Raw genomic sequence first — 15,441 nt, 5'->3', positions numbered from 1 at the left:
TAGTCCTTATGTTTTGGTTGTTGTCATTTTTACTGTTTTCTTTTACACAGTTCTCATTTATGTAAAATTTTGTCTATGTAACTTTTAATATAGTTGTTACAAGTTTGCTAAATACTTTGTATATGTTTAACACATGCAACTCATCATTCATCAAATACATGGTTGGCGTCGCAATGTACGGTCGGGCAACCTTATATGCATGCCAATGCAAAAAGTTGTGATATGCTATATTGGTTTAATCAATTCTCACTCATAATACGCAACAAAAACACGTAAAAACTCACAGTATGTAACACCCGTTTTCCTGTGTAGGTTAACTGAGAGCTTGGAAGAATCAAAATGAGGATTTGTGGGAAAGACTTAGTGAGCATGAACGGCCACGATGTGGCATGAAAGATTCAACACGTGTTTTGGATGTCCGCTTGTGCGTGGCAATGGATAGCCATGGCGTGGAAGTTGGTGCAACCGGAGCCCAAGAAGTTTTAGGGTTCCTTCCATATTTAAGCCCCTAAAATTTAGGTTTAGGGCATTCGCTTTAGCCTCCACCTCCCAATCTTGATACCCTAGCCTCCATGATTGCTTAAGAGTCCATTTTATCAATTTTGATCCTTGTTCTTGGGTTTTTCGTAGAGCTTTGGAAGAGGGAAGGTCAGAAGGAAGCAAAGGAACAAGAAGCAAATTTGGATCCAAGCATTGTTGAAGGTATAAAGTTCATACCTTGACATATTTCCTTCTAGATTCAAGTTCTAGGTCATATTTGGGTGGTTTTTTTTCCTTTGTTGGATGTTGTTAGAGTTTGATGAACTCTAGAACGTGTGGTGGCTTTCCTAGGTCCTTGGACTTCTGTTGATTGAGAAAAATGAACATGCTTGGTGTATTTTGTGTCCATGTTCAAGTTATAGCCTTATTAAGGACTTAATGGACTTTGAATGCTAGATCTAGCCTTGAAATGGAGTCCTAATGGATAAAGTTGGAAACTTTATCTAGTAAGTCAGTGTGGAAGAGTAGATCTTGATGTATGAGCTTTGATCTAAAAGGATTAAGCTCTTAATAAGAGAAATGGCATTTTACCAGTGGCCACTACGTGGAAAAGGGTAGCCATGGCATAATGAAGTCAAAAATCCTGACTAGATTGTCTTGACATTGCCATGACGCAACCAAGGAGGGCCACGACATGGCAACGTCCTTCTTGATTAATTGTTTGACCTTCCGTTCCCACGACCTAGCCATGGTGGGCCACGAGGTGGCGTTGACTTTGACCAATATTGATCGTTGACTTTGTAATGCTTGGTTCCTAGTATACATTTAATTTATAATTTATTCATGCTTACAGAGCAACTCGACGAGTTGGAAGCCCCAAACTCGTCGAGTAGAGATTATCAAGACCGCGTTATTTAAGTAACCTACTCGACGAGTTGAGAGGCCTCAACTCGACGAGTAGACCGGCTGGGAGGAAACCCTAATTCCTAGGGTTTTGAGATCCTTTTCACCCTATTTAAAGGACTTAATCTCTTCCCACCAACCCTCATCAGCCTCCCTAAAACCCTAAATCATATTGTGAGATCCTTGTAGAGAAACTTGAGGTTTTTAGTGGACTTTCATGTGTTCTTGTGCTTGGTGAAGGATTTGGAAGAACTAGAAGGTCATTGAGCTTGAGGAGATGCACTAGATCTTGGATCTCGTCCATCTTTGGCAACTTTTTGAGGTAAAAAGACCCTAACTTGATGCTTAATGGCTTAGATCTCTCTTATTCTTGTTTTATGGGTCTTTTTGACCCCATTGTTGGAACATGATAACCTTCATAGTCCTGGTGCTACAAACTCCCATTCCCAATGTTATTTGGCCCTTAGATTCATAAAAAAGGGTCCTAAATCCATTATTGTACGAGAAAAGACCATGTCCATAGAAGTAGATTGCTATATCTCAAGATTGGGTCCATTTGAGGCATGCAAAGCCATCAAGTTGTCGACTTTACAGAAATATGCCATGGAAACATATGTAGATCTATTAGCTAGAACCTTATATATGAGCAAATGGCTGAATAGACTAGAAATGCGAGGAACTCGACGAGTTGGGTTGAACATTCCTAATTCTATTAAAGGAAATCGACGAGTGCACAAAGGAGCTTGACGAGTTGTAGTGGGAAAGTCCCGTTTCTGTTATGCAGGAGAAACTCGACGAGTTGGAGGAAAACTCGATGAGTTGGATCGCGATTTCATGTTTCTGTGATTCATGAGAACTCGACGAGTTGAGTCAACTCGGAACGGTTGACTTGACGTTAACTTTGTCTTGACCTTGACTTTGACTTGACTAGAGTTAACCCTTAAGGGTTATGAGTATGGAATGATATCTAAGGGGTTGTTTTGGTTCAGGGAGCGAGTAATGCCGATTCTAGGCAGAGACGTTTCAGTTATCATCCGACAGTGAGGTGAGTTTCTTCCTGTATAAATGGGTTAAAGGCACCAACGTAGGCTCGTATATGTATGTTAGTATGTTCCGGGCTAAGGTCCGATGTCGGGAAATGACCGATGTAGGTTTATATATTTTTGGATTTCGATCCAATGCCGGGCGGTGCCCGAGGAATGTTTGTATGCTTAATGTCTTTGTGATTCTTGCGTGTGTCTGTTTTGTATGTTTCCGGATCACGGTCCGATGTCAGGTAATGCCCGAGGAATGTTTGTATGCTTCCGGATTTCGGTCTGATGTCGGGTGAGGCCCGAGGAATGTTTATATGTTTATGTTATGTGATTGTTTATGTGTATTTTTGGATATGTTTATATGTATACCGATCTTTGCTCGATGTCGGTCGGGGTCTGATGCCGGGCGGGGCCCAATGTTAGACATTGTTTGATGCCGGGCGGGGCCCAATGAACCGGGCAAGGCCCATGATATGTTAAAATGTGATTATATGTATGGTATGTGGTAGTTTGGGGAGACTCGCTAAGCTTCGTGCTTACTGTTTTCAGTTTTGGTTTCAGGTACTTCCGGTAGCAAAGGGAAGAGCTCGGGATGACTGCAGTACACACCGTTATGTTTAGATTGGGATGTTTTACTCTGATATATTGACATGTCTTTGGATATGATACTCTTATTTGATACTATGACTCATGTTTTCGGATGGAATGATTTTGATAACTATGGTTTATTTAATAATTAAAAATGAGATTTTTGGTCATGATTTTTGGGAAGTTTCAAGTTGGTATCAGAGCCTTGGTTTGACGGATTTGGATACACTCTCGGGTGTGTCTGAACTCAAACTGAGGAGTTGGTATAAAGATTTTCAAAGAAAACCATTTTTATAAAAAGGATTTTGAAAAGAGAAAAGGGTGTGGTGCATACAATTAGTCGAGATCAAGTAAGTTCTCCCAAATTACCCATACATGTTTGATATGATATGATATGATTATGAGAAATGCATGCTAGATTAGGGCTAAGGATCTAGGAAGGATGACTTGTATGCTTGTTATATATGTATGAGAACTTCTTGCTAGATTAGGGCTAAGGATCTAGGAAGGATGCCTTGTATGCCTACTATATGAACTTATTGCACTGCATGTTAGTATTGATTAGTCAGTGATATGATGGCCTGATTAGGATATGCTTGGTTTTGTTTACTCAATGCATGAATGCTTCTAGCTTTGTGCTTTTAGGAGTCCTAGTTATCATTAACTAACTAGTAAACGAATACATTAAGTTACATATCACGAGGACTAAATAATTTCAGAAGGTTAGGTTTAGCTCTATTTCCCAGCTCTCTTTGAGTCTAACCGTTGTAGAGTAGGACCTCTCATTCGAAGAATTATCTAGTCTTAGTGATATGTAATGGTATTCGTGAGCTAGTTATGGGGAGATAGCATGGACTTCTTATGCAACTGATGGTGGAGAGTGGGTCGGAGGTTACCCTAGGGCAAGCCTAGGATGAGATTAGAGCAGAGATTTGATGGATTATGAGCATAACATCATTCCTATGGTGTTCATGCAACCCTAATTTCTTTGATCTAGGTTTTTCTAATTAAACATACAACATTGAATACCAAAGCAATAAACCCTAATTAACTAGCATACAAATCTGAAAATCACATATGATTCGGGTTAGAAAGTTTACCTTGCTTGTTATGTAGTAATAACAAGTTCTCCTTGAATATCCTTGACCTTTAAAAGCTTAGTGCCTCAAATGTTACACTACTAATTGAGTCACAAACACTCAATACAACAAGATGACTTGGAGAGGGAAGGATTTCGGCTAGGGTTTCTCATAAAACTCATGGGGCCGAAAAACCTATGTAAAGGGTTCTTTATATAGTTGTGTACGCTGCTAGGGTTTCTGAAGGAAACCCTAATTCCTGCTTAAGGCCTAAGCATCCCATGGATTCCTTCCTTAGATCCCTTAGACGAAATCTTATGGGCTTCCCCATAAATTTCATCCACTCCACTCTATGGAGTCCATCAGCCCAACTAGCAACTAACAATTAATTGCAATATCAGTCCCCTTTATTTAATCGGTCTCTTTTGATCACCAAATTAATTTCTGATCAATACCAATTAAATAATATGATTTTCAAATAATATATTACACTTGTAATATATTAATAAAACCATTTTTGAGTACCAATTTATTATTCATATAATAAATTCTACTCTCTCTCCTCTTTTCATCCTATCAAGTTGCATGAGGGAATGAAACCCAAAAGGATCATGCTTATAATCGGGTCAAGTACATACCAAAATAGTTATGGGCTTAGACACCTAATCCAACAGTCTCCCACTTGGATAAGTCTAATAACTATCTTGCAAGTACGAGTTCAGAACCTGATCAGCAATCGTAGCTTTCAAAAGCCGCTGTCAACTCTGATCTTATCAATAACGCATCCTTTAGATAAGGGATCATATATTCCTCCATTATAGATATCGTATGAACTGAGACATGGATTTTAATCATACTCTCTGTTCATGTGTTGTTTCCCGATTTCCGATTAATGCCGACTGGCAACAGACTACAGGTGAACACATCAACTTAGTACAAGCTTGGTTAAGCGCTTAGGGGTGTCATTACTAAATCATCGAGGGGCCCACATATATCGCTTTTATCCCTCTTAGGGTAAAAGGAACAAATAAAGTTCAACTCATATTCTCGCTTGTACCTACTCATCAAATCACACACAAAAATATGTTTTATAAAACCAAGTTACTGGTGCGTTTACATATTATCAATGTGCAACCGACTTTTAGATTACAACTCACACGTCTCCGTTTCAAGAATATAAGATATTATCGTCTCACTAATCACCCGGGATAAAATCCATGAAGTGATTCAAGCGTTCATGGGTTTAATCCAATACTCAAATCTTATTTCAGGAGTACTCATGAACACTGCATCAGACTTTTTCTACGTCTAAGACGCTTCAGAAAAGTTGCAGTCGGATTCATGACAGTCTAGCTTCAATACCTATTTCCAAACTATTTATCGACTGTGGATGGTTTGAATAATCTTATTATTCGGGAAGTCAAAACATGCAAATTGAAACACAAGAATAATCGAATCCAATATGGCCCCAAACTTTTGAGTATAAATAAAACACATTTATTTAATCACCATATTGATTACTCATTAGTCATTGTATAATGTTTTGAATAATCAACTTATTACTTGAATTATAATAACAGTTGTCCCATGCTCCAAGCATGCACACTTTGTTTTCCTATGGTCCATACTTTGTGAAATAGATCAATTGAAAATATTTCCAATGATGCTCATTTCACAACTCCTAATCCTTATCGTTAGAGTAAGAATACAAGATTCTCGCCTCTACTAGAATATGTTAGATTCTAACATTTTATGCAACGATCCCTTTGTAATTTCACACCATCAAAGCCACCAAGACTTTGCCAATGACATTACAAAGTGCTCTAGTGGAGATTTCTACAAGGCAATTCCATAGATATGAAGTCTCACATTCAAAGTACATTCCTTTGAACATCCTTCTTGCATAAAAGTTTCTAATCTAGAGATAGATTCTCGATATCCAAGTCCCAATATGGAAACATTTCCATATTTTCCATACGACAACTCATTATTAATAGAATCATATATAATCATAATAATGTCATTATGGTCCATTCATTACTATACTTCCAACTGCCCACAAGTGACCAATCCTTGGCGAATCTTAGATTGTCCTTGACAGCTGTTTAATTATTTTAGTCATATCCGGTTATGTTCCTTTTCCCTCTTAATGCCCTAGGCATTTGGAAGATTTAGAACGGTCGAATATTACAGCACATGCAATCGATCCTATACCAGAAGCGTATGGGATACGATACATAATGTCTTACATAAAGACATGATACTTTACCAGTCTCTCGCTATAATATTGTCATATATAGAATTTCTTTATGTTGAATCTTTTCAACATATCATTTATATATGTCTTTTGACTAAATTTGATTAAAATTTCTCGATCTAAGCTTTTCGATTTGAAAATGAAGTATAAGTTCCTCTCCTTTAATTATAGTAAAACAACTTTTCAACTTCTGCAACTTTGCGAATTGAACCTTTTGTTTTCTATAATTAATATTGCTAACTTGCAACATATAATAATAATGCTCCTACTAACATGATAATTATGTCCTTTCCAGCATAACACTTATGCTCTCACTATCTTTGACATGTATTTAGAAATCATTTAGAAATCAATACTTATTGACCTCCAAAGTTCATATTTCTAATACGATATGCTTCGATAAGCCTTTATCTAAGCTTCTTAAACACATACACCTTTCCGTAGATAGATCATATGTATGTCTAAACTAATTCAGAACTTATAGCAATAAGTCCTAAATCGTGTCCCTTGCCGCACTTTCCGCAAGTGCGGCCCTTCTGGCCTCCAGATCTCGAATCGGCGGGCTTTGCCCGCTTGGCTGTCGGCTAAGACTGTGCTGATTGCCTGTTCATCCCCTGAGATTCGGCCTCCTCCCTGGCCTGAGTCTCCAACTCAATCTCCCTCTTCCGGGCATTTGCGTAAAGCTCAGCAAATGTCTGGTAAGTCGAGTTCGATACGAACTCCCGAATATCCCACCTTAGAATGCTCAAATATCGGCTCATGCGTGCCTGCTCGGTAGACACCTACTCAGGGCAGAACATCGCCCTCTCATGAAACTTCTTGGTAATCATAGTAACCGAATCAGTACCCTGCTTGAGGGTCAGGAACTCCTGATCCAACCGCTCCCTCTCCACATGGGGAACATACTCGTCTCTGAACATGGTGGTGAACCTCTCCCAGGTCACCTCAGAAATCTCTGCAAGAGTGAAGCTCGCCGTCACGAACTTCCACCAATCCTTCGCTCCTAAGCGAAGCTGGTTCGGCGTGAACCGTACCCTCAGATGCTCCGGACAAGAACACGTGTAGAAGCATCCCTCGATATTCGAAATCCATCTTAACACAGCGATCGGATCCTGCATCCCATCAAACTTTGGTGGCTTCGTGTTGATGAACTCCCAAAACAACAACGAGTCACCTCCCTGAGGCCTGGAAGCAGCAACGGTAGCAGTAGCTGCAGCAGCCGCAACCTCAGTCACTGCTGCGTACCGCTCATCGAAGGTCTCAATCAATGTGGTCTTGATAGACCCAAACATCTCTGGAATCTCGGCTCGGATGGCAACAACCACCTCCTCATGAATCAGCCTGTGGTTCTCCTCCTCACTAACACCACTGCTCTCAAGTGTGTGGCGTGTCCCAACCATGATGTCTCTCTGAAATACAACATAAAATATCAGAGACCCGCTCGAGCATACTCGCAGTCAATAACACATCCCTACTTGTTCCCCAGTACCCTAAGGATTCTTACTTGGACTGCGCACTGATACGGTGTCTTTGGTAGTACGAACCCTTATACTACCGCCAACACTGCATCAGTATTCACCCCAAGTCCTCCTCCTTGGATCCCAGATCACAAGTACTCTACACCTTGCTAGCATAGGCTACCCTTCGGTAGATCTCTCATAAGCTCCTCACTGCTATCTACTCACTCTCAAGCAGCAGAAATCTTCCTAGGCTAAGGCATCACAAATCCGGCCACTATAGTCCTAATATGAATACCTAGCCTACTCTAGCATGCATATCATATCATAACATATCTCATAACACATAATGTAAGGGTATTTTGGGAAATCACCGTTCGGGCGCTGACTGATCATACACACTGCTCCGTTCTACCTTTTACCAAAATCCTTTACTCTCATAGAAAAATTGTTTATTTATGAAAAACTTTCTCAAATCCTCAGTTTGAGTTCAGATACATCCAAAGTTGCACCCGAATCCCTCAAACCAAGGATCTGATACAAACTTGTAACGACGTAAATTTCAAAACAATTTTTCACATTAAAAAAAACACACTTTCATTGATAATTGTTATAAAATGTCATTGTATTACATAACAACTCATAACATCATATCCCAAGATCATAATCAGTAAAACTCCTCATGTGTGTGTACTGATCAAGCCGACGCCTTCCCGCGATCCTCACTGGTACCTGAAACACATCACACAACACTGTAAGCATAAATGCTTAGTGAGTTCCCAAAATACCACATACAACACGTACGCCTTTCCAGGCCATAACTCTGTGGAACCTTCCGGTCCAAGTATCTCAGGGGACTTCCGTCCCAAATCCCGGTAGGCCTTCTGGTCCTACCCGTATCGACCTTCCGATTCGTAACCTCCTGACCTTCCGGTCCATGTCCTCTTGACCTTCCGGTCCATATCATCTTGACCTTCCGGTCCTTATCATACATAACATACATAACACATACATATCACATACCAGCATATAACACATATATCTCATAACATATAAGACCTTCCGGTCACACATCGGTACCCTTCCAGGTACAATATAGTGAGAAGACTCACCTCGGTATCTCGGATAGTCTCGCACTCGATCACACTGGTCTAGCCCCCGCCTAAACATATAACAATACTCTCAAATATATAACGGCTCTCAAAGGCTAGATTAAATCCATTCTACAATTTCCACAGAAAGGTAAAAGACCATTTTACCCTTCCCTGACCCAAAAGTCCAAAGGTTGACCAAAACCCTAAAAGTCAACGAAAGTCAACAGGAGGCAGTACGCAACGCGTACCTTCTCTGTATGCGGGGCGTACGCCGACGAACCACAATCGGGGCCTCAACCCCTTAAGCTGCGCGTACTGAGAGTTACGCCCAACGTAAGTCTCAGTTTCAGCCATTCCATGGATGTTGGTCTTAAACGGTTAAGACACTCCTTCAACTTCCAGATCTGACTCTCCTAAAGTCTCTTATCCCATAAAGTCGGAACCTTTAAGCCTTTGCATGGTTGTAAAGGTCCCTACACCCTCTAACACCTTTCCTTTCTCCTCCAAAGGTCTAGATCTCATGCATGGCTCAATATTTACACCCAAGATTGCATTTTTATGAACATACAACTCATATAGTCCTGAAATATGATAGATCTAGGCCAATGGAGACCATTTGCTCATAAAGTCTCCATCTTGGGACCAAAAACCCTAGAAATTGGTCCAAAAAGCACACAACACAAAAGACAAGGCAAGCTTTGAGCTTTTTACCTCAGGAAGAAGCTCCAACCTCTGAAAAGCCCGGATCTACTCTTTCCCACAAACTTCTAGCTTCCAAAATGGCCTCTTCTTCTCTTCCACCACCTTGAAATGAAACTTAGAAGCTTAGAACACCAACACACTAGCTAGAAACGAAGGAGGACTCTTTTAGGGTTTCACTCTCTGGAATGGAGGCTGAGGTCAAGGCCACATCATTCCTTTTATAGTGCACAAGCCCCAAATTAGGGTTTACACCTGGGCTCGCTATGCCCAACGTAACCCTGGGTACGCCCAACGTACCCAGGCGAGTCCACGTCCAAATTAAGCGCGCGAGTACGCGCATCGTACTCCTCAGTACTCCCAACGTACTCACAAGCCTAACATTTTACTTAAGGGACTTAACTTAACAACTTGGGAAAAGGAGAAGGGTTAAATAGCTTTACCTGAATTTCGGGATGTTACAAGTTGGTCACCATGATTTTACATGACTAATACCATAAAAGCTAGCAACAACTATATAAGGCTTACAAATACGAAACATGTATATACAAGAACAAGATTTAAGTATAAAGCTGAAAAAGAACCTTAAAACCACACCACATCATGCACATGTTCTTAAATAGTAGCTTCAACTTTCTCTTCATACTCCTATGGTGGCTGAAGGGTGCAGATCAGGTTCCGATCACCATACACATTGTCCACACGGCCTGTCATACATAATTAAACCGACCATAGTTAATCAATCTTTAACCACATCAATCAACAATCCAAGATTCAAAAAAAACTTTTTAATTATTTAGATTAAATTTTATCCCTGAGAGAGAGACGAACTGTAACACCCAGAATTAGAAAGACCAAGAAAGGAAAGGAAAACCCTAAGTTAAAGGAGTCAACTTGTCGAGTCCATGGGTGAACTCGGCGAGTTGGAGTGGGACCCGTGTCGGGGTTTAAGTGATCGTCTCGGCGAGTCGGAGGGACCGACTCGACGAGTAAGGTCTGGGTTGGAAAACCCTAATTTCCGGGCTTGGTACCCTATTTAAGCATCTCATTCTCCTTCTATCAGCCTCATTTGTAGCCCCCATTGTCCAGAAGCTATTCCACGAAACTCTAGTGCTCTCTGAGTGTGTGAGCCATTGTTGAAGAGTTGGAGTGTTCTTGAAGCCTAGAAGGAGAAGAATGAGTTTAGGGTTCAAGAGGAAGGTTGTGGATCCAGAAGATTCATCTCTTTAGCTACTCATTTTGGTAATCAAGTTCCTTCCTTGCCTTGATAATTGTTTGATCATTTCATGTCCCTCTTTATGAGATTTTGGACCAAGTATGATACATTTCGGGGTTGGACGTCCCCAAGCTGAATCCCTTCAGCTCCAGTTATGTCTTGGCCTAGAGAGTCATAAAGTATCAGCCTTGAGAGTGTAGGTGAAGCATGGTTGTCTTAAACCCTAGTTTGTGGTGTGTTTAGCATAAATCTCCTTAGTTACACGTAAAGGTTGCAACTTTACATGGGGAATGGGCTTTGGGAGAGTGGATCTATGAGTTGGAGCCCCTGTTTGGCTCGAAAAGCCACTGCATGGATTAAGAGCTGAAGCGACTCGGTGAGTCACATGGGTGAACTCAGTGAGTTGGATGAAGTTGGGCAGGAACTCGACGAGTTGGAAGAACAACTCGGAGACTCTGTTGAAGTTTTCCTTGGACTCGGCGAGTCAGGTCGCGAAACCCCGAACCCTTCGAGTTAAGACTCGAATCAGTGAGTCGAGTGGAGACTCAGTGAGTTCGACAGGATAGGACTCGGAAATCGGTGGACTCGGCGAGTCATGGGCTGACTCGGCGAGTCGAGTCGCGAATGGAAGGACTCTGAGCATATGAACTCGGCGAGTCAGTAGGCAGACTCGGCAAGTAGGGTGGACCTAAAAGGTTGGCTTTGACCAGGACTTTGAATTTGACCGGAGTTGACTTAGTTTGACTTCTGGAGTTCAGTTTGGAACAAAGTGTTATGTTGATACTAGTAGCTAGTGGAGCTAATGGAGCATCGGTTCAGAGGGTTGTCGGTCAGCAGCCAGAGGATTATCAGCAAAGTTCAGCAGTGCGAGGTGAGTCTCCTCACAGTTTGTATGGGTCTAAGGCACCAATGCCGGCCCATTTAGTTTATGTATGATAGGAAGACCTGGGGGTTAGCCCTAGGCAATATGCATGGAATACCAGGAGGCGGCTCCTGGCACACAATATGTTATTATGAAAGGTAGGAAGACCCGGGGGTTAGCCCTAGGCAATATGTATGAAAGACCAGGAGGTGGCTCCTGGCACATTGTATGCTATTATATATGAAAGACCGGAAGGTGGCTTCTGGCACACTGTATGTTGTTTAGCTAAGTAGAGTAGTATGTACGGTTGTCTTTGTGATACTTGCATAAAAGACCAGGGGGTGGCCCTTGGCACCTGTCTATAAGACATAGGGAGTGGCCCTAGGCTTGACCAGGAAGACCACGTGCGGCTCGTGGCATGATGGCAAGACTATGTTTGGCACATAGCACCTTAGCAAGACTATGTTTGGCACATAACACCTTACTTGATTATGGATATGTTGGTCATGTATGGTTCTTGGCTATGTATGGCATGTATGGATCAGTTGGTTTGTATGATATGTGGTATCTGGGGAACTCACTAAGCTTCGTGCTTACGGTTTTCAGTTTTGGTTTCATGTATCCAGTTTTCAGAGAAGGAGCTCGGGAGGGTTGCAGTGCACACACCATGACAAGTTAACCTGGGATGTTTTACTATGATAATTAAACAAGTGTTTGGAAATGAGACTATGATTTGTAATATAAACCCTTTTTGTAAGTTTGAACGACTTAACTATGAATTAGTAATGTTTTTAAAAGAAAATTTTGGACCGTATTTTAGGGGCGTTACACGAACATGTAGTAGGCTAGAACTTAGCAGCACGAAGCCATGGTGCAGGGTAAGCTGCATATTCTCTGGAGTATGGTTTTGTCCACTTATCAGCCATGAGTAGTTGTGGTGGATGAGGTGCTCCCTACAAATTTTTTAATTTCCCTCATTATCCCTTATATAACTCTTGAACAAAGAATACAAAAACAGCCAGAACTTAGTTATTATTATAATTACCTTGATGACATTGTTGTTGGTGTCCACTGTTCCTTTCTCAATTTCTGTTATTTCTTGTCTAATGGAGATCAAAGCATCACAAAACCTAGCCAACTCAGTCTACAACTCAAAAATTCCACATGTTATGTTATATAAAATGAAAGGAAAGGAAAAAACATTATAACTTTTAAAGAAACTTTACTCATTTTAAAAAAAATACCTTGCTTTCACTTTCAGTGGGTTCAATCATGAGTGTTCCTGGAACTGGCCATGACATAGTTGGACCATGAAACCCGTAATCAATCAGACGTTTTGCAACATCTTATGGCTCTATTCCAGCACTTGTCTGAATATGAATATGACTCAAGTTAGTTGCTATTTCTTTTTGAATTAACAAAAAATATGACTAAATAATATTATAACTTACTTTCAAGGGTCTCAAATCAACGATGAACTCATGGGAAACTGTTCCATTCACACCACGGAAAAGAATGGGATAGTGACTCTGCAATGTAATTAATCCCAAAGGAAAAAAATTGAGAACTTGATAATAATAATTAAAAAAATATTATATATTTGTTCTTAATGAATAGGGAAGGAAAGAAATTGAGACCTCAAGACGTTTTGCCATATAGTTTACATTAAAGATGGCTATCTTGGATGCATCTATAAGTCCTTGAGATCCCATCATGGCAATGTATGTATATGATATAGGCAAGATAAGTGTTGAACCCCAAGGTGCTGCTAAAATCGTGCCAAGTGGCTTACTCTTCTCAGGGGCTGGTATGCCTCCAGTTGCAACCTTTAAATCAAGATTTACAAATTAAATTATATAAACTCAATAACATATTACTCTGATTACACATAAACATCAAACTAAAAAATTATTGTTTTGTCTTACCACAGGGTGTGAAGGCAAGTAGGGTGCCAAGTGGTTCTTCACACCAATGGGGCCCATTTTGGGCCCACCACCACCATGTGGAATGCAAAATGTCTTGTTAAGGTTTAGATGACAAACATCAGCCCCAATCCACCCTGGACTTGTTAATCCAACCTGTAAAAAATAAAAACCAAATAATTTTTATATGATGTTTCAATTTTGTTAGCTCCATTAAAATGACACAAGAAGTGTAATGTTTATGTACCTGTGCATTCATGTTAGCTCCATCCATGTAAACTTGACCTCCATTGTCATGAATAATCTTGAAAATCTCATCAATACCTTCCTCATAAACTCCAAGAGTAGAAGGATAGGTAACCTAAAAAAAGAGAATTTACTTTAGTTATTAATCTTTTGTTTATTATATATATTTTTATTTTATGTTTTGATAAAAGAAATTGCTTACCATAAGAGCAGATAGATACTCCTTGTTTGCTTCATCATCCTTGCGTACCTCTTCAATATTGATATTACCTTTGGAGTTAGTTCCCACAGTAATGATTTTCATTCCACACATAGCAGCACTTGCAAGATTTGTTCCATGTGCAGACACAGGGATGATGCATACATTACGATGATGATTTCCTCTCACCTATAGTTGACCAAAGTCAATGACTTTGACTTTATATATATATATATATATATATATATATATATATATATATATATATATGATTATATAAAAGGGTATAATTTAGCATACCATATGATAAGCTCGGATAACCATCAGCCCAACATATTCTTTAGCAGCTCCAACATTTGGTTGTAAAGAGAAAGAGTCAAATTCGGTTATGGTACACAGCATGTCCCCCAAATTCTTGAACATTTCCTACAAGATACTTTTTTATGTTGCTCTCAGGTTAAAAAAAGTCAACAAAAATACAATTTGGAATTGTAAGTTAAAATTAGAAAGATTTGATTACCTGATACCCCTGTGCCTGTTGGGTAGGAGCAAAAGGATGCATATCTGCAAAGGTTGGCCATGTCACAGACATCATCTTTGTAGTTGCATTAAGCTTCATGGTGCAAGATCCCAGAGGAATCATATTGTGGCATAATGACAGATCCTTTGTGTAACAACCCGGAATTTCAAATATTGATATAATTATGATTTTGGGGGTGTTTTAAGAGGGGACTCGGCGAGTCGGAGCCTAGACTCGCCGAGTAGGATCGCAGACCGGGTTACGGGTTCGCGACTGGACTCGACGAGTCCAGATATGGACTCGGCGAGTCTGCGTTGTTTGGCGAAAACCCTAACCGTTCAGGTTTGGGACGTATAAGAGGCACTTGTAGGCCGTCATTGTCTGTCTTTAGTCGACTGAGAAGAACCATAAATCGATTGGCTGCATCTGGAGCAAAGTTAAGAGCCATTGTTGATCTTGGAAGAGTTGTTGTGCAAGGAAGAGAAGGGCTTGGCTAAAGGAACAGCAAGGGAGTCACGTTCTGAGGATTTGGGGACATAGAGGGCACATTATTCAGGTAAGAATTCGAGTTATGCTCTGCTATGTTGATGTGTTTATGGAATTAGGGTTTGTGGAACCCTTTTGTGATTAGATTGAATGCTACCCTAGTCCCCCAAACGACTATAACCCTGTATTAGGACCTTAGAGGTCCAGAAGGTCCCATGCTTGTGTATTTCGGGACAATACTTATCTCAGGAAGCAGTTTGATCGACTGCATGGCATGGACTCGACGAGTCCGATGAACAGACTCGGCGAGTAGCTTGAAGAATAACTGGGACTCGTCGAGTTGTTCTTCAGACTCGGCGAGTTGAGTCGGGGTGGCCCCGCGATTCTTCCAGGAGGAAC

At 40.6% G+C, this 15,441-nt stretch overlaps 1 pseudogene across 1 annotated transcript; it reads right to left on the bottom strand.

The window, feature by feature from the left end:
• Positions 1-10,209: 10,209 nt before the first annotated feature.
• On the bottom strand, positions 10,210-14,201 carry LOC145052212 (glycine dehydrogenase (decarboxylating) A, mitochondrial-like; annotated as a pseudogene). Its single transcript, XR_013684023.1, has 9 exons — positions 14,040-14,201; positions 13,839-13,952; positions 13,595-13,747; positions 13,307-13,495; positions 13,121-13,198; positions 12,919-13,039; positions 12,715-12,788; positions 12,505-12,622; positions 10,210-10,298 (listed from the first exon to the last, which is right to left on the bottom strand). The product of XR_013684023.1 is annotated as a glycine dehydrogenase (decarboxylating) A, mitochondrial-like (transcript).
• Between the last annotated feature and the right edge of the window lie 1,240 nt (positions 14,202-15,441).

The sequence above is a fragment of the Lactuca serriola genome, chromosome 5, assembly GCF_051521515.1.
Source record: "Lactuca serriola cultivar US96UC23 chromosome 5, Lser_US96UC23_V15, whole genome shotgun sequence".
NCBI classification, from domain to species: Eukaryota; Viridiplantae; Streptophyta; class Magnoliopsida; order Asterales; family Asteraceae; genus Lactuca; species Lactuca serriola.
This window is presented reverse-complemented; position numbering and strand designations above follow the sequence as displayed.